Genomic DNA, 20569 nt, shown 5'->3' on the forward strand with positions numbered 1-20569 from the left:
TAGGAAAGCAGTATGCAGATGTTCTTAAATGAGCTCTACAATTTCTTTTTGGGTGATAAGCCTGGATGACCAGTGCTACTGAGGTTGAACACCAGCCAAAAGGCCACGCACAACCTCAGCCAGAAAGGAAAGCAGCACCTGCTCCAGTGGCACCTTCATGGACCTGCCCAACTGAGACTGTCCCCAGTCCTGAAAACTGCCAGAGTCTCTCACCCCTCCCATTCACCCTCTGCACCTTTTCGCTGTCATTCAGCCTGTGGTGGTACCAAGACGAATACCCAAATCTTCATATTCTATTTCATTTTCTCCTATGTTTCAGATGTACAATGCAATGCTCTACGTCCCTGTTGACCCTACACAGAAGCCCCGGCTCCCTTGGTCTGGGGGAACACGAAAGCTCCTGCTAGGCCAGTGACTCATTTCCACCAGACCAGGCAAGATGTCTTTCAACCCACTGTCCACAGGCCCTGTGGCCTCTGAGGAAGGTAAGGAAGGAAAGCAAGCAGTCCTGTTACTTGACCCTGCAGGAGCCCTATCTGCTCACCTGAACTGGATCTACAGCTCAATACAAATACCTAAAGTGGCAGCAAAAGCTGCATGGGGGGGACTCATCAATCAGCATTCAATCTCATAAATGCTATGTGTCCAACAGTGATGGTGTGTGAGTTAACCACGGTTTTGCTACCTCAACAGATTTCCTTTAAAAAATATTTTTTTGCTAACATGAGGAGAAAAACAGTCAGATTTTTTTGTTACTGTTTTAAGCACACAGAATCCTTCTCCTCTTCCACTGCACACAACATCTCCAGCATTTTCACCATATGGTGCAGCAAACCAAAGATCAAGAGGAAACTCAGGAATAGAAGGAACATCTGTGCAGGAGAAAAAGTTAAAAGATCCCACATGTTTCCCCATCAGGGAGTCAGCCTGGTAAATAAATAGACCATAGCTTTGCGGATTGTTAGCTAACTCACTTTTCTGCCTACAGAGACATGGTTTTTATTGAAAATGGGAAATCTTGTTTTCTTGTAGGTAGAGCTCCAGGTGTCCGAGGTCAGGCATGGGCAGGAGTTTTGCTCAAAGGAAAAAAAAAAAAAAAAAGAAGGGGAGGGAATCCCCACTGATTGACTCGAAGTTTCCCTGTTGCTACACTTTTAGCCAAGAAGGCAATTCTCACTTTACTACACAGTGACCGATTCAAGCTGGAACCGATACAGTCAAATTCCCATGGTTATTCTTGGAGTTAGATTAGCTTGGCTAATACAAGCCTTTTTAACCACATCAAGAGAGTCACAACGTGTATAACTTAGCACTATTTATCTAAAGGGTGGATATCAGCAAAATCGATACAATAAACTGCAGCTGGAAGAGTTTGGCTAAACTTTCCTGGACTACACTTTCCGCCCCGGCTCTTGCCTCCACTGGGAGGGTCTGGATGGCAGGGAGCTGGGGGGAGGCAGAGGCACTCAGGAGGCCGCTGATGCAATTCATGGGGACACAGCCTGTCCCAATGCAAAGTTCCCAGGAAGCATAGACGATTTCTCATCTTCTTTGATTTATGAGAGAATATCCCAATGGGCAACATGCACACGTCTGTGTGAAACTGAAGACACGGCATGAAGTTGCTGCTCCCCTAAAAGGCCATGCAAGGTTGGGCACCCATGGAGGGTGTGACAGGCCCTCTCCAAGCCCCTGACCCCAGATGACACTTGCCACTGGCTTGTGGATTGGCTCCTGGACCAAGGAATTGGGTCTGGCATTTGAGCTGCCCCAGCAAGAGACTGACTGGTGTTGGGTGGCTCTGCAGGAGGTTCGGGAGGAAACTACTGGCTGAATCTCAGGCATGACATGGGAAACTCAACAGACCTAAAAAGGATTTGAGCAAGGACATAACTGCAGCCCAGCAACCATGTCCCCGCCTCTATGCCTGGCTGTTCTCATTAATGCCTAAAAAAGCATTCCCAGTGTGACACTGTCTGTACGGATGAGTACTAACGGCGCGGAGAACCTGCAACACAGACTGGAAGGTAATGACTGTCCTTCAGCTCTGCAGTGCAGGAAACCATTCAGAATGTTAAAGCCAACCAAAGAGCAGCAGAAGCACAGAGCCTTTCTCAGCACCTCCCCGCACTCAGTTCTGCCACTCAAAGCCAGCGCAAGTTAGAGCTAAAACCGTAGAAAAGCAGGATTCTGTATCCTCCCACCCAGAGAGAAGGATGCAAAGCAGAAGACAAGGAAAAGATTGATGTAGGGAAAAAAAAACACAACAGTGACGGGCCTGAATGAAACATCCGAAATCTTCCAGAGGTGATGGGGTATCCTGAGCTATCGCCTGACAGCTCCACTCAGCCTGGCTCTGATAAGAGGAGAGACTAACCATGGAGAAAAATGGAGCAGCTGGCAATGCAGGGAGCTAAGGGCTGAACCACAGAAACTCCTCCTGGTAGTCACAGAACTTTCCCCATGTGGATGATTAACAGCCAAAGACCAATAAACAGATTTTCAGTTCACTTAATTAGATGTCTGCAGAGCATCTGAAAGTTGAAAACTCTTTAGTCTGTGACAAATGTTTTTCTGTTGAAGGAAATTATTATTGTTATTATTGCAAATATATATATGATTGATGAAAAAAATCCTTCATTTAATGCCCGAGGTTATTCTGCTCAGACATGGGCAGCCTCCACAAGTCGTTGCTCACATCTTTGATATATGACATTTAACTTGGGGACAAGATTTGCTGAATGAGAAAGTGATCCCATCACCTCGAGTAAAACCATCCCAGCACGAAGGGAAAGAAGAGAAGTCTGGATTCAGAGTCCCGAAGGTTGGAGTTAAGGCCGTGGATGGCTTTGGGCAGGCAAGAAAACACAAGTGGGCAATGCATTTTGGCCAACCTGGGGGAGCTCATACTCAGTTCATCTGCTTTACAAGCATTAGCATGCAAATGTGAATCCCACCACGGTAGAGCCTCCAATTGTACGACCGGTGTGATGAGCAGAGAGAAATCCGTTACCAGGTCACTGTGTCACAGGGTGGGGGATCCGTTTGGAAACAGGGAGGGTATACGGAAACTGAGAAGTCAGCTTCCCACCCATTTGGGCAGCATGTCTGGAATCAGGCTGAACAAACACATCCCACTCCTGCTTCTGGCACAACAGATGCACATCCACAAATAACCCACCACCAAAATCACCTCCTCAGGCTTTGCCTCTCCAAACTGCCCTGGGTTTGCCACAGCTTTCCTACATAAGACCTGCATGGAGTCCTGCCTTCTGCCCTGAGCAGCTTCCTTCTTACTGCTGCACTAAACTAATTTAGAAGATCTGCTATACACCTTGTGGTCCAGATTATGACTTTGTTACAGTGGTCAGCAAATGATCATGCAATTAATCCCATTAAAAATCAAGGGAATTACTTGTGTGAGTTGCTTCTTGTTAAAATGAGAGCAGGCTCAGAGCACTGGACCACTCCACTCCTTACTACTTGCACATAGCAATGAAACCACTTCACTTGCAAGACTGGAATAGGAAAATTTCAGTGGTATCAACTCTCATAATAACTGGCCTTTTTATTGAAGTCCCAGCTCCTGGAGGTGAGCAACTGTTTGAGAATTAGCATTCACTGTAAAAACCAATCAAACAAAAACTACTCTAGCTTCTATGATATAAAGCATAAATTTGCAAATATGTCCCAAATTCACCCTTCGAGGTCCAGAAACTAAAAGGCAAATAACATAGAGTCTCCATGCTTTTGATATAAATGTAGAGAGCTCTGGAAGCTGCCTCATACATGTAAACGGGAAATAAGAGGGATAGCCAGTGCCTTCACTTGCAGCTAAGCTGTTACTTCCTTCTCATCTCTTCTGCTTCAGGCCACCTTTACCTAAGAACACGAATATGCCACGAAGAAAGAGATGCTCCTGCACACAAGGACTGTTTGGGCTCAGCACATGCCAGCTGGTGGCATCTATGGTCACTTCATGTTAGTTCTGCTGTAAAAATAAGACTCAGCCCCTGTCTACTTTGCGATGGTACCATTTGACTGAAAAATCTAACAAAGACAGACAAGCGCCCCTTGAGATGCTACTTGTAGCATCTTCTTTGAGGATGAGAAGCCAAGCATCTTCCTGATAATTATGTACTTACTGCATTTTATTTATCTTGGTTAGATTTCCATAAAACAACATTTCTTTCTGGTTTAGGTATAAGGCCTTACAGCGCCCGAGACTAAGGGGTGACTTCTCTCGTGCAAGAGAGGCTTTTACTTTGCTGTAAGCCAACAAATGCAGGGGACATGAACATGTTTAATGGCCTGATCCTGTGACATTTGCCAGTGGGGACTTTGTTCCTGATTTGGTCTCCAGGTTTTGGAAGTTTGTGACCAAATGTATCTCCCTGAAATTAAGCCGCTGAGACAGTTACCTGACCTCCACCTATGCCTTACACTACAGACTGTAGTTGGAGTTTCCTGCTGGGCTGCTAATTCCTCCCCTTCCTTCCTTGCAGCAGTTTTAACTCTTCCCCAGTCAGAAGAGTGACTTTCTCCACACCTCTTAAAATGAGCTAATTAGGACACCCACATAATCTCTTATCAGCATGCAGATCTTGGTGCTTCCTTTTCAAGTGGATGTAGGTTTGCCATGTGCACAAATAAAATCAAAGCCCTGCAGGAGGTCAGCACTGCAATCACGGGAGATTTATTTTTACACACAAAGACCCTGAGGATGACTTTCATCTGAATCCCTTACGTTGGCAAGCAAACCAACATCAAAACAACATCCATGGCTGCAAAAGGACACAGGACTCAGACTTTCTGCAGAGAGAGATGGGGCCTTGCTCCACCTCTGCAGTTCCTAATTTACTTTTGTCCCAGAGAGTGGATCAAAATCAAAGCATGACCAAGAGACTGAGAGCAGCAGACTTTTGGCAAGGTGCCCCCAGAAACCCCAGCAAGTTTGCCACCTTACTCTTGGTCATGCAAGTGGTCCCAAGGCTACAAGCCTTCCTACACCGAATGCCAAGAGACATACTAGCTTCCCATTTTCCAAGTGGTCACTAGAAAATGCATTTTTCATTAAAAATGAGGTAAGCCAACAATAACTTTAATTTAGATACTGCCAGACTTAAAAGGTAAAGTACATGAGGACAGTTAGGTACCAGGCACACAGTGATCCCAGCTCTCTGTGATCCTTTCACAGAATCATTAAGGTTGGAAAAGACCTTTAAGATCATCAAGTCCAACTGTCAACCCAACACCACCATGCCCACTAAACCATATCCTGAAGTGCCACGTATACATGTTTTTTGAACACTTCCAGTGATGGTGACTCCACCACCTCCCTGGGCAGCCTGTTCCAATGCTTGATCGCTCTCTTCATAAATAAATTTTTCCTAATATCCAGTCTAAACCTCCCCTGGCACAACTTGAGGCCATTTCCTCTCATCCCGTCGCTAGTTACTTGGGAGAAGAGACCAATCTCACAAGGCTAATCTGAGCTCAGAGTCCCAAGGAAGAAAGAGGGGCTACAGCCAACAGAGATGAGGCAGAGGAGAGGAGGCATCTGTATGCATATGGGGTTGTGCACACATTTTTAAGAGAGGGCTGCCAAAGAATCTGGAAGAAAAGCAAAGATGCTACCAGGGACCTGAAACTGATGATGATGGAACTCCCACCCTCAGCAGGAGGGGTTCAGGAAATCTGCAAATCAGAAAAGTTTGGAAGTCCCTAATGTAGATTATGAAAGCTTAGATGAGAAAGGGGGGCAAGATATCAGAACAGAAGAAGGGTTATTAATTAAAACCCTGAAGAGCAGCAGTAATTTCCTTTCATTTTGAAGTTGAAAACCAGCTGTGCTGCTCGCTGACATGACTGATGGTTACAGCATCATCAGCTATAGTTTGAGTTATAAACGGTGTGATTTGGAAGAAACGGAAAGGCCAGAATCAGATTGAATTCTGCCATCTGCCAGAGTTTTCCCATAGATAAGCTTCTCTGGCCCTGTCTCTGCTTTTGCATCTGCAAAATGTGAGACATATCTCAGGAAGGTGGCATGAGATTTAAGCAAAAGCCATCAAATGCTCCGAGCCTTATGCTGCAGACCAGGAGTCAGAGGCTGAATTCAAAGGAACTGCACTCTTCTAAAATCTGCAGGGCAGTAGCAAATGAAAAAGTATTACCGGTGGTTTTCAGATATGCTTATCCTCCCATTTTGTGGGCTTGTCCATCTGTAGCATATTCCAAATCCTGGTTAACCAGAGCATCCAAGGGGGTCTTTCACTTAAGGAAGAGGGTTAGTCACCATTTCCAGCAAACGGATCTCATGCTATTAGGTAGCATATCAGCATTTACATGCCAGCAGGTGAGAACAAGCAAGAGAGTAGAGAACCTGAGAGCCCGCCTCTACAGATTCACCTTTTATATGTCTGTTCAGAGAAGATAGCTTCCTCAATGGTTTGATTTCAGGACAGATTTTCTGCTAAGGTTAATCATCCATGACATAAGCAGAAGGACCTGATTTACTCCAGCCCAGGACTGTACCTGCTGAGACCAATGACAGAAGCTCACGCATGATGGGGAACAAAACCGCTGCACTTGGGGCAGATCCCTCTGCAGGATACAGCTGTTGAAAAATTTGCCCTGGGTATGGGTCACATTGAGCTTCTTTTTATTTCTCCTCTGCTACACCCTCTCACAGGAACAAAAAAATCAGTTTGCTCACACAGACACAAGACAGCAGGAGGTCTGCCTAGCTCTCACCCCTTAAAAATTAGCCAAAACAGGGCTGCTCCTGAGCATAATATCAATCAGCAAAGTTTGCAAAAGACTTGGACATCTTTGGGTGAGGGCATGAAAGACTGAGCACAGCACAGCCCATCTGTTAGCTGCTCACGTGTGTAACTGACACCTTATGCAGCAGAAGGAGGTGAAACTCCATCTCTTCCTAAAGCAGTAACCGGTTCCACAGTACAGCATGAATAATTATATCAGGTAGCTGGTGACACTGGCGCTCTCCTGGTGTTACATGATGCCACAGCATGCAAGAGAAGTGCTTTAATTCAATCCCTGAGAAGCAGCAGCAACTGGCTTTCCTTTTATTTTGAAAGAAAAAAAAAATTTAAAGCAAAAACCATCCAGATAACAGGCTGACATGCCTGACAATTACAGCATTATAGGATGTGTTCTGAATTAAATATAGTGCAATCCATAAGAGAGTCAAACAAAAGCAGGAAAACACATATAAAATAAAGAGAACAGACATTTACAGCATGGTGTAATCCCCAAAAGGAAAATGCTTCTCTCAGGTCTGAAAATTTCCACCAGAAATCTTGGAAATCTTACAAACCTCAGTATCCAACTAAAACAGCCAGGGGAGGAGAAGGGGGGGAGCAGAGACTGGGGGTCTTTCCCCAACGCGATCCATCAAAAGAGGGAATGTTGTTTCCCAGCCGAGACATTTGCTATTTTTCTTACAGAAATGCTGCTTTCTCTAAGGGCTCCGCAAAACGAGCCCAGCGTTTGTGGCTAACACAGACTGGCAAAACATTCGGAGGTGCTGGTTTGGGATGACAGAGGCACTTGGTGCATCTCTGAAGAGCTTCTCAGAAAGCCCACACTGTCCTTTCACAGAGCAGCTATTGAGGTCTCCTGCCAGAAGCATTTTCTTTCCCCAGTACTAAATTAGACTGGCCTCATCAGGCTTAACCACACTGGAAGATGCTTGGACAAAGGCCACTTCATACTTTTCCATCTCTCCATGGTGATTATACGTCCCTTGTTACTCCAGTATCTACAGTGGGTTTGTCCCGACAGCATCGCTGGGACGTAAGGCCATACCATAATGCCTGTTTCAGAGAGGCGCGGAGACATGAATGCTGCAGTTATGTGGCACAGCAGGGTTGCACAGAGATGTCAGAGCCATGCTGATGCCATGCCCCATCAGGTCAATTAGCTAAGCTTCTGAGGAAGGCTTATAATTTTGGGAGGGGGTGCAAGCGTGTTGCCTTTTTTCCAGAGCTAGCACACGTGGAGCCAGCCCAGGTGCTCAGGCTGTTCAACCAGGGCATGTCCTAAAAGGCTCACTGCAGGTCACAGCAAAAATCCTGGCTGGCCAGAAGAGCTGACTTCAACTGTAGAGCATCCTTCCTCACCTCCTGCGCCTTTCTGTCCTTACAAAAATCCCAGGCCTTGAAGTATCCCTGGAGACTGCACGTAAGCAGCAAGAGACCAACGTGCTCCAGTGACAGATACTGCAGCAATGGTGACAATTGCCCCTGGACATTAAAGGGAACAGGACGAAGCTCTTCATAACACCGGCCTCCAGACAGAAGCGGAACTACATTTGGCAGCACTGTTAGAGCAAAGGTCCCATTTTTAAATACAACGGCAACTCTAAGAGCTTCACTGAAAGGGAGCAAAGCGCCAAGGTCACTTCTATTAATCACCACTTCCTACCTCACCTGGGAATTTAAAAAAATATTTACCTTCCATCCTTCTCTGAATCTCAATCCTTTCAAGCCAACAACTGAAATACAGCAAAGTCCCACTGAGCTTTTTGGGTTTATTGGTGTATCAACCTTACCGAGCCACTCCAAAGGCCTCACAATGCAAAAACTACAAGTGCCTAAACCCTGCCCAGGAGAGACCATTTGTGCAGGCAGGAGCAGCTCTGCCCAGCGCAAAGGCTGGACGGGCCGGTGGGAGGCTGCAGGGCTTCCAACCCTCCAGTCCTTGGGGAACCCTTGGCAGCACTGGTGAATGCTGCATCGCAGCTGCAAGCAAGGTGCTGGAGAGTGCATCCTAAAAGCAACACAGAGCCATTGGCAAGGTATTGCTGTTAATTACGTACTTGCTGTTGGCACAAATCACGCCCCGAATGTTAAGGTCAGCACGATTTGCAGGCTGGTTTGGTTTTGTCCCAGGCTGTTTTGTCCAGCGCTGTCAGATTATCCAGAGAACAAAACTCCTGACCAGCTTTGCAACATCACAGATTTAGGATGGCATCTTGCGAGGGGGTGGGTTCTTCATTTAAGGGCCCCCTCGTGTCCCAGCCTGACTCCTCCTGGGTCCAGCCAGCCTCCCAGAGCAATAGAGCTGTTAAGGGCTGGAGAATCACATCTGTTGTGCAGTGCCTTCTTCTACCCTTCCCTACTCCTCCCTCATACACAGGTAACTGCTGATTTCATGGATGTTTTAGGCAGGGACTACCCAGCCTACCCACTCCCTCTCTGCAAACTGGGTTTTTTTTTTTGAACCAATGCAATGCCTGGTGCAGGAGCGCTCTGAAACTTGATTATGCACTGGTCATTGATCTTGCACCCGCAGAATCCATCCTTAGAGAGACTTCTGCTGCTCACACAGCGGTGACCAGATTTTTAACTAACATACTTAAAAACACACCCTTAGTTAAATTGGTAGTTTCATGAGCCTGCAAGACTCTCATAGTAGTGTAAGCAGGGGAGTAGAGATGAGACTCCAGCTCCAAATGTATGAAACTTAATCCCTCTGTTTTCATAATCTACATCTTCTCTACAGCCTGTTAGCTCTGCTTGATATATTGTCCCCTGGAAACCACGAGTAACTTCAATATTGGAAACAGAAACAATAGCTCCGAACACAATGGCACATTTTACTTCAGAAACTCCATCTGAAATGGTATCTGCTCATCTCCGTAGGACACTGCTTGTAGCTCTAGGGAGATGGGGGAGCGACTGCTCAGCTCAGTACAATGAAGAAACCGCGCCAAGCAAAACATACCCACAGGTTTTAACTCCACGCTGGGAGGAGACTCCTTTGTCTTCTTTTCTCCCTCTCTCCCTACCTCCAAACGCCGAGATGTTTTGCCTGCGTATCTGGTTCCAAACACATGTGTCTTCCATCTTTAGGGGGATTTAGAAAGGAGCACAGATAACAAATCCCACCGCCCGAGCAGGCAACCAGAGCTGCACGTGTAACAGATACCTCGCTCCGGGCCTCGAGGGAGGTAAGCAAGCAGCCAGCAGGACAGGCGGTTTCCCACAGTTCAGAGCCTTTACGCGCCCAGCCCCGGCGCAGGCCCTTCGGCTCGGGCACTGCCCGGCCCCAGGTCCCGCATCTCCCCAGGATGTTGATCTGGCACGTAGGGACAGCAAAGGTGTTCAGCGCGCAGGAAGGACAGACTCCAAGCCATTGTTGCCCGCTTGGGCTTGCAATGGAGGGAGGGAAGGACTTACGTGCTGGAATATAAGGACAAACCCAGGCTTGTGACAACCTGTCCTTACCGGTGCCTGCTGCAATGGCATCTCATGGATTGGTTTCTCTCCGAAGATTTATGTCTGGGCAGAGTCGTCCATGGGTATCAGAAAAAGCTGTTTTAAAGAGACCTCCTGTCGCTAGCACAACCACACAACACAGGCACCTTAGCTAGACACTCAAACCCACACCAGGTCCTTCCAGTCACTGCCCCGACATGCAGCATGGACACCGTTCTCTCTTCAAAAGAGGGATTTGGGTAACATCTGAGTTCTCAAAGCTCAGGCCCAGAAGAAGGGTCCCAGGGGACCTGCACAGCCATCCCAAAGGACCTTGCAGATGGAGCAGACCATAATGCAAGACTGCACTAGAAGGAGGGACAACATGTCCTGCAGGACAAACCCAGCCCAGCTCCCTAAGAAGGAAGGCTGGGACTGAAACCTTATTTTTCTAAGTACAAGTCTGCCTGAGGAGCTTTAATTTAATTGAGAATGAAAGCAAACCCTGGGAAAGTAGATGGGTTTGGACGGCAGCCATGGTGGCTGTGCGTGTGCTGCTCAGAGCAGGGTGGCACACCGAGTGTTTACGGGGCCTCCACGTTACGCTCCGCATGCTCGTGTGTTACTCCAGGATTTTCATTCAGATAATAACCATCCATCCCTGGACGTGCTGCTCATGGACCAGATGGTATCCTGTGTATTATGCCAATTAACGACATGTAATATTTGGCAGGGTATTAAAAGCATCGATGGAGGTCTTTGACAACAGTGGGGGTTTTTTTGGTCTTTTTTAATCTCAGTAGCTTTTAAGTGGTGCAGGCACATTGTCAAGAAATACTGTCAGGGCTGTGACTTTTCCAAACTTGCAGATGATAAAACTGCTACAAGTTGTGAGGGACAAACAGCACACGGTGGCAGACGCCTACATCTGGGAGGAGAGTAACTCCTTCCAGCTCCATCCTCCCATCAGGAGGTTTCCAGCCTGTATCCCTGCCTCGTGGCATTTGCGAGACCTGACGGGGGACCGTGGTCAGAGGGACTAGGCGTGCGAGGTACCCTGTGTGCTGCTGTCGGCCACGGGCCCTGCCTTGAAAGCCAGAGCTGTTGTGCCCACGCAGGAGATGTCTCTCCCATCCCCATCAGGGCAGCGGCTTCCTGAGCTTTAAGCCGAGGGTGGCCACAGAGCCACGTGGGCTGCACACCAGCACCCTGTGCTTCATAGGCAGCTGGCTACCTGTCCAGCATACCAGTGAGCATCCATGCCTGCTCTCCTCTGGAGACGCTCTTCCAGTGACACGAGGAGAGGCACGTCACCAGGACTGTTAGGACATAGCAGGGCACATACTGTCAGCCTGACCTCTGTTCCAGGGAAGATTATGGAGCGGTTGGTTTTGAGAGTGCTCACAGGGCATCTGCAGAACAGCCAAAGGATCAGGCCCAGCCAGCATGGGTTCATGAAAGGCAGGTCCTGCTTGACCAACCTGATCTCCTTCTATGACCAGGTGACCCGCCTAGTGGATGAGGGAAAGGCAGTGGACGTTGTCTACCTGGACTTTAGTAAAGCCTTTGACAGCGTCTCCCACAGCATTCTGCTGGAGAAACTGGCGGCTCGTGGCTTAGACGGGTTTACTCTTCGCTGGGTGAGGAACTGGCTGGATGGCCGAGCCCAGAGAGTTGTGGTGAATGGCGTTAAATCCGGCTGGCGGCCGGTCACGAGTGGTGTTCCCCAGGGCTCGGTTCTGGGACCAGTCTTGTTCAATATCTTTATAGATGATCTGGATGAGGGAATTGAGTGCTCCCTCAGTAAGTTTGCAGATGACACCAAGCTGGGTGGGAGTGTTGATCTGCTGGAGGGTAGGAGGGCTCTGCAGAGGGATCTGGACAGGCTGGATCGATGGGCAGAGGCCAACTATATGAGGTTTAATAAGGCCAAGTGCCGGGTCCTGCACTTTGGCCACAACAACCCCATGCAATGCTACAGGCTTGGGGAGGAGTGGCTAGAGAGCAGCCCGGCGGAAAGGGACCTGGGGGTGCTGGTTGACACCCGGCTGAATATGAGCCGGCAGTGTGCCCAGGTGGCCAAGAAGGCCAACAGCGTCCTGGCCTGTATCAGGAATAGTGTGGCCAGCAGGAGTAGGGAAGTGATTGTGCCCCTGTACTCGGCACTGGTGAGGCCGCACCTTGAATACTGTGTTCAGTTTTGGGCCCCTCACTACAAGAAGGATGTTGAGGTGCTGGAGCGTGTCCAGAGAAGGGCAACGAAGCTGGTGAGGGGTCTGGAGCACAAGTCTTATGAGGAGCGGCTGAGGGAACTGGGGTTGTTTAGTCTGGAGAAGAGGAGGCTGAGGGGAGACCTTATCGCTCTCTACAACTACCTGAAAGGGGGTTGTGGCGATGAGGGTGTTGGTCTCTTCTCCCAAGTAACTAGTGATAGGACAAGAGGAAATGGCCTCAAGTTGCGCCAGGGGAGGTTTAGATTGGATATTAGGAAAAATTTCTTCACTGATAGAGTGGTCAGGCATTGGAACAGGCTGCCCAGGGAGGTGGTAGAGTCGCCATCCCTGGAAGTGTTCAAAAAACGTGTGGATGTGGCGCTTCAGGACATGGTTTAGGGGACATGGTGGTTCTGGATTAATGGTTGGACTTGATGATCTTAAAGGTCCTTTCCAACCTAGTGATTCTGTGATTCTGTGATAAAATGAAAACACAAGTTTTCTCCAGCCTGCCTGGCCACATGTGCTGTAGGCAGGTGAAGGATACGCACTGATTACATGATGCGAGTGTGCTTGGGTGATGCAAGGAAAGGGTCCTGGGCAGAGCAAGCTGCAGGGAATAGGAATGAACAGCAACTCATCCCATCCAGCAGCTCCTTCCCAAACATTTTTGAGGGCCTTTCTGAGGGGAAGAAGGTGACCTGTGAGCTGCTTTGGTGGCCAGGATGATGTCCATCCAGGACAAGAGCAGTGAGGATGCAGATTTCTACACCTTTCCACATCTCTTGACCAGCTTTAGAAGCTACATGGGGCAGACAGGCAGGCCAAACAAGCATGACCGTCATCCTGCATTGACCCTGCTGGGCACTGTGCAGACAACCAGGGCTATTTGTCATCCTCCTTGTGGGTTTGCACTCGTCTATTCTGTCGTTCTTCCCATCACACAAAGCCACAATAGAGAGACATCAGAAGGATGCCCAGATTGTGGAAACATTCTCACAGATGTGTTGGAAAGTCCAAGTCTATCAAACAAGCTGCAGGTACCACACAGCTCCCTTCTGCCCTAGCCCTTGGCTTGGGCAGGGAATTAACATTTCACAGCCAGTCCCTCCGCCTTGCCCCGAAATTACTTGATGCTTTGTCACAGGAACATGGTAACTTGCATCAAAGAGACTCAAGGCCACGTTCAGGCCCCGTAATTCCCTTAACAGCAGCAGCCAAGCTGTCTGATGGCACTGCGGTATCTAGATCCGGCTGCTGGTTTTGTGAGCCCATGTGACCCTCCAGTGCTCCGTGGGGTTATTTCACAGAATCACAGAATTCTTTGATTATTCTAATCAAATAATTTATTTGATTAGCCTGTAGTGCCTCAGCATTATGGCTGTAAGGGATCAGGGTACAGCTTCTCTAGGGAATTGCCACTTCAGCCATCTGCAGAAACTAGCCCTAAAACTCCAATATAAAAAAAAAAAAAAAAAAGATCCAAAGAAAGAAGTGAAGTGGGGAGGAGGTGGGAGGAGGAACAACGTATCGATTGCTTTCTACCAGGAAATAAGCAACTTCAAAAATTAGGTTCCACGTATGTACCCTGCTGAGGGTAAGACAGACTCCTTCAGAGCACAGAATGGCCCATTTTCCATCAGAACACAAGACTCATGGAAGCACAGCCACTGCTAACCTCCCCTCATCATCAAACAGGGACAGAAAAGGGCATGGGATGGCAGCAACTACACACCTGTGGCCAGCACGCATGCAAGCACAGCGAGCTGCTCCTTGCCAGCAACCCAGATGCAAAGTTATCGTGCTTAATTAGGGCTTCCTTTGGGGGAAACCTTGGCTCAAGTAACCGAACGAATAGATTACACTACCAGACACACATGCATACACACAAATAACCTATTTTGCTCAGCCAGGTGCAGACAATTGTTTCTAGCCCTTCATCCGGGGCTGGTGCACGTCTCCCCGTAAGGTCAGGCGCAGGAGAACGTCGCGCTGGCCAGGAATGGAGGAAAACCTGACAGCGGCTTAAGAAAAACAGAAAGAAAACTCAGAAGAAAATTTCCCCACTCTAACAGGTGCGGAGATGTGATTATGTGTGCTTCAACACACGGGCTTTCAACACGGCCTGAGCGTCGCCCTGCAGATCTAACATGGTTAGGGAGGCTTTGAAATTTCACCCCTGCTTTGAACCTTGCAGATCAGTATCAACGTGGAGAAGGATTTGAAGCTGGAGGAAGATGCTCATATTTCGAAAGCAAGCGCCAGCAAGTGAAGGGGCAAGCAAAGGGGCTGTTCTCCATTACAGGCAGCAAGACCAGCCTGGGCAGGCGATCCCCGTGCCTGGATGCGGGAACAGCATTTAACAGGGCAAATACAACAGGGGCTTGAAAATGAAAACAAATTTCCCTTCTTAGCCATACTGAGGCATGCAACAAGGCAAACCGCCAGACAACTTCACTTGCCTTTCTGTTAAAACCAAGCAGAAGAATACTATTCAAACATCAATGCTTCCAATGACAGACGGGCTGACACTGTAATAGCGTCTCATCTACTTAAAAGCATCCCTCAAATGTCAAAGGTGGAAAAAGAACTCCAAACTTTATATCCCTAGTCTGAATTTGTCCCTCGAGGTATTGCTTCCAGATTTGATCCACACAGAAAGAACCTATTTCTAACATCAGACAGGAATATAGAGAAAGAAGGTAAAACTGAGAGGAGGAAGAGATATTGCTGGGGGGTTATGGGGTTGATTCTCAGCATAATGCAGACTCACAGGAGTCTGCCAGGTCCGGGAGATGTGCAGGTACCCTGTGTGCCTGCAAGCAGACAATAAAAACAATGAAACTACTCAGAAAAGCAAGAGAAAGAGCTGATTTCTTCAAAATCAGTGATTTCTGGGTTGCAGAAGGACCACTTTTTCATGCTTCGGCATTTCATACAAAGACAATTATTTTTGCCACAATGCCACTGGATTTTCAGGTACAACCAAATTCCCTTCCCAAGGAAACCTCTCTTACATTTGCCTTCCCAACTGGGAAGTCTCCAGGAGCTATTACAGTGCCACTAACAGCAGTGAGCACACAAGGATTATGTAGGCAATGAATAACTACAAACTGGCTTATATTTTTTACTGAGAGAGTGGTCAAACACTGGAACAGGCTTCCTAGGGAGGTGGTTAATGCCCCAAGCCTGTCAGTGTTTAAGAGCCATTTGGACAATGCCCTTAATAACATGCTTTAACTTTTGGTCAGCCCTGAAGTGGTCAGGGGGTTGGACTAGATGATCATTGTAGGTCCCTTCCAACTGAAATACTCTATTCTAATTCTGAAGGCCTGTAGGATGGCCATAGAGCAAGAATTTCCATGTTTCTGGTGTTCAAGATTATGAAAATCTCACAACATGAGAATTTTCTGTGAACTTTTATTGTCCTTGGACCAGAACCCAACACCCAGGACTGAATTTAAAACTCCACATGAAAACAAAATGATCACTCTGAGCTTCCAGCATGACCCCAGTCACCACTGCATCTGGGCACCTGTTGGCCACGAATTAATTTATCCTCTCAAAGTCCATGGGAGACGAAAGCTCTTGCAGAACAGGGAATCCAAAGCCCAACCCTCTAAAACCCAGCTTTTCTGCTTTAGTCAGGGCAGAGTTCTTCCTTGCAGCCCTTGTGCTGCTTTAACTGTCCCAAGAAAATAAGACAGAAGGCCAATACATCTCATGTGTCTTTAGACTATGAATTACAGTCTGCACCAGATGTAGAAGTACGAGAGTACGAGAGATCACTATTAAACTTGCCACCCCCATGGAGAAAAACAGCCGCCGGTGCTGTGCTGGTGGGCTGGAGCACATGGAAGCTGCGACTGTAACCTTCCCTGCATGAAGCTCTGGCTGTGGGTCTCCCAAGGGCAGGGTCACAGCCAGTGTCCAGCACAAGTGGCTCGCTCCTGAAGTGTCACCCCAGTTGTCCCCATCTCCCCTGCATCGGTAAAACGCTGCTGGCAATGTAATGCTTTTATCTCAACAGAGAGCTCCCAAGCTCAACTAATCACGGTGAACAATGGGATTATTTCTTTCGACTTATATTCACCAGGGCTTGCAGCTTCTCATGCATTTCCCAGCCCCTAACACCAGAGAGACCCACCTCTGCTCAGAGCTGGTATGTGCTACTGAAATACAAATAGATTAACAGGTCACCACAAGGGAAGGAAAGAGTTAGTTTTCCATTCTGAAGACTGACTTACTTGAGAGCCTGATGTATCTGAAATCAATTTTAAAAAATATATTTGAAGGGCTCTCTTTTATAGAGGGACTTTGTTATGACGTGGAAAATTCACAGCTCCTAACATCAGGCCATGGGTGGAGGGAGTCTGGAGTATGAATTAAAAATAATGTGGTTGTTTGCAGAAATTAGCGGCACCGATTTAAATCCACATCCCTCTCCCTCCTCAAATAATCACCCTGTGAACAGAGGCGGTTTATGGAGCCCTCTGGAAAATGTTCCTCATGGCCTCCATTCTGAACCCAAAATAAAATACATCACATCGCAGCACATGCTTCACCAGGGTGTTGCGCTCTCTTCCCCCCCAACCCACGCCTCCCATTTGTTGCTAATTAAATGAAACAGCAGGTGCTTAGACCACAAGCGCAGCAGGGCTGCAGCGAGCACAGTGATTAAACCCCCCTGGAATGTCTTCTTGGAGAGCTGCATCTTTCCAGGGACCGGAATTGCAGAGGAACGATGAGATTAGAGGCAAGGATTGGGTTGGTCTTTGGCTGCAAGCTCCACAATCAGAGGGTGCTTTCGAAGGATGGGTCACTAGAAATGCCAGGTTTCTGGGGAAGATGCTGGCTCCTCTCCGTTTTGCCAAACCGCCTTCCCAGCATCCTCGGTATGGGGTGCACGAAGCGTAGCACGCTCTGCCTCTAGGCTGGAGACATGTCCTTTCTCACTCAGTTGAGACCCATCATCCCAATGCAGAGCAGCCTCCCCCACACCAAGGCATGCGTGGGCAACTCAAATCTTCAGGCAACTATTAGCAACGCAGTCCACGAGGTGGGAGCCATCCCAGCCAGCCCTGGGTGAGGTCAGGGAACGGATGCACAAGCAGCTGGGGTGTCAGAGCTGGCTGGGAAGCTTATCGGCCATGTGGGAACACGTGACACATCAGGCCACGCTAATGAGATGTTCCCAGTTGCCACCCAGAGCAAATGGGTGCAAGCCTGGAGATGAGTTTTGTAACAGCAGCTCATGCTCTGGGACGTGTTCTCATACCACAACTCCTGGCACACCCAGTTACCTGCTCACCTCCACGCTGCGATCCCATCCACAAGCACCGTTCAGTATGGACTGAACCTGCCCCATTTCCTTCATATGAAAGAAAATAGCCCTTGCTGCCACCAACGCCATCACCAAGCCTCACCTTCTGACACCAGAAATCAAGGAAATCCTACTCTCTTATGGACAGGGAACAGGCAATGCTGTAGGAAACGGATCGGCGTGGAGCAAGGGGCACTTACGGGCAGCCAGAGTTGAGCGCCCCATCAAACCAGTTCTCCCCTGCATCCTGCTCTGGAGCCGCCTTGTTTCACCCCAGCAAAGTCTTTCCCCTGCTCGCCGTGCACCCCACTGACAGGCACGGCTCCCTGCTGTCCCAGTGTGCCAGTCTCGCTAGGGTGACTTCCCATCAAGAGAAGCTGGGATGACTTTAATCACCCAAAGGGCACCAGTAAGTACTAGCGCAAGGGGACCCTAAACCAGTTACCAACTGGGATAACATGATACAAGCCTGGAAATAAACTCGTCCCTTCTACAAATGCCACTCCATGGGACCAGGATATAACCTCAAGAAAGAAAAGCGCTGTTTATATTTCTGCTGAGCAGTTCACTTCTATTTGGTCACTCTGCTGACATTTCACTTCTTCACCAAACCCTATTAGAAATGTCTGGGGGCTTGGGGGGAGGAGAGAGAACGTGGTCATTAAGGTCTGGCTTAGCTACTGTAACACAACTAACATTTGGCTCTGTTAAAAAGACATCCAGCTGAAGACTTCAAAGCATTTTACAAACATTAATGAATAAACTTTCTCCAGGAGGCCTGATTATAGCCCCCATTTTATGGGTGGGTATTTCCAGATAACCTCCCTGCCACACCAACAGTTCCCGCTTCTCATTCCACACCGCAGACTCCCGGCTCCTAATTACACAAAAAACGTCCCCACACCAAGGCAGTGAAATATATTTCGACCTAACAGTGGAACAGGATTTGACATGAGGTTTCTTAACAACCTCAGGCAGGAAACTGCAGCCCTAGTGCTCCTGCAGCCCACAAGCACACCCCTGCTCAGCTGCACACTCCAGGGCTGTCCCACCCACAGACAACCCCAAAACTTTGCAGGGCTTCTCACCACCTTGGAAATTCTCTTTGTAAACTTCTCCCTTTGCCTAAGGATAGCCAGGAACCACCTTCGTGGAGCACACTACCCTTTACTGCTCCATCTGCCTTATTCCCAGATCCCAGCAGCAACCAAATTTCTGCCACCTCCTGGAAGACCAAATGCTAAATCCTACCCCTACGTGCAAGTGAGATGTGTCAGAGCGCGGCACCCTGCGACCCGCAGCACAGTAACACAACGAGCATCGCAGACAGCTACACAGGTTTTTGCAAAGCTGCACTAGCAGCCATGAACCACCAAAACCTACAAGACAACCTGGACTTGTTACAGGGACGCAGGTGTTCATCACGTGCCGTCCCACAATGTATTTTCCTCATCAGGAAGACACACGTAGCAGTTTTGCCCAGGCAGTAGCAGCACATCACTCTAGTGACCAGGACAAGCCTGGACTTGGATTTCAAAGCTCCCCAGACCACAGAGAGGCCAAAACGTCCCAACTCGCTGGGCTATCAAAAGCCAGAGATTAGCTAGATAAAAAGAAAAGCCTGTGAAATAATTTTTGCTCCAGATGGGTAAGATGTACTCCCTATAAGATAAAACTTTGATCATTAAACTCACCCTGGTCCTTTGAAAGAATTTTTTCCCTGTTATCATTTTACTTAGTCCTTTTTTGTTTTGCTTTCTAATTCCTTCCCATTTGGCATTTTCCTCTCTCTTACAGTGTTTTTGTGGTTTGTCCTTTACCTCTCTCAAAACACCTGGCTGAAGATAGCGGCTCAGCAAGTCCCACTGGTTTTCTTAACACACCCTTAAAAAAAGCAAATGCATCAAGACCCAGATGCATGGCTCCGATGTTAACTCAGTTTGTGAAAACACTGCTAAATCGATTAGGATCTGCCCTTGACTGCACCCGGTGAGTCAGAGGCATCTCTGCGTCGACATGGAAGCCTTATGAATGGCTTCGGTACAGAGCCCTGCTTGCACTACAGGTTTACAGAAGTTATCTTAAACACAGGGATGCTTTTCTGAGTCTCTGCTTAGTCCTTTACAAGCTTGTTCACATCTTCTGCCAATCAAGAATTTGTCAGCAAGTCACTCCACACCACGGCACGAACCCCCTCACTGCACTACAGCTCCTCGTTCTGCTGTGCTGGCTTTGCACCCTCGCAGGCTCCCAGCACGCACTCGCATGAGTCCCACGTGCAAGGGCTCCCTCGCACCGTTAGGCATGGCCGCAGCTCACACCAGCCCCGCTGCAGCCCTGAACAGCGTGACCTGCTGCTACGTACCTGCGGCTCCCACCCAGGATGACGCTCTCAGGGTTTGGACCCGGGAAGGCTGTGGGTCAGACACGCGCTCACGACGTGCTCCCAGGACACCCTCCTCTCACACACGTACCAAGGGTCCATCAACCCTGCCACGCTCCTCCTGGGCGCGGGCAGGGAAGAGCAAATGCTAACCCAACACTTAAATGGGGCAACTGCAGAAAACTACGGTTACAGGCAATTGTACAGGTGAACGCTCAGTGAAGGGCGTGGAGTCCGTGGGTTACCAACCAGGGCAGTGCCAAAGGATCTGATGTGCTGTAAGGGTTCAAGTCCTCCCTTTCCTGCATGGATCCTATAGGCCAGATCTTTGCTTTTAAATGAAAGGCCAAAGGTGGAGAGCAAAGCCCCCAGCTTGGCCGGGTGCTGTTCAACCAGGGATGAGTGTTCACAAACCTGTGCTTCC

General features: G+C 48.4%; 1 protein-coding gene across 2 annotated transcripts in view; it reads right to left on the bottom strand.

Annotated features, from left to right (window-relative positions):
• The window catches only part of SH3PXD2A (SH3 and PX domains 2A), a gene marked incomplete at both ends in the record, with an annotated part of 258277 nt that overhangs the window by 180739 nt on the left and 56969 nt on the right, over positions 1-20569 (bottom strand). The window lies entirely within an intron of this gene.

This window comes from Phaethon aethereus (genome assembly GCF_964289735.1).
Source record: "Phaethon aethereus genome assembly, chromosome: 7".
In the NCBI taxonomy this organism is placed as follows: Eukaryota; Metazoa; Chordata; class Aves; order Phaethontiformes; family Phaethontidae; genus Phaethon; species Phaethon aethereus.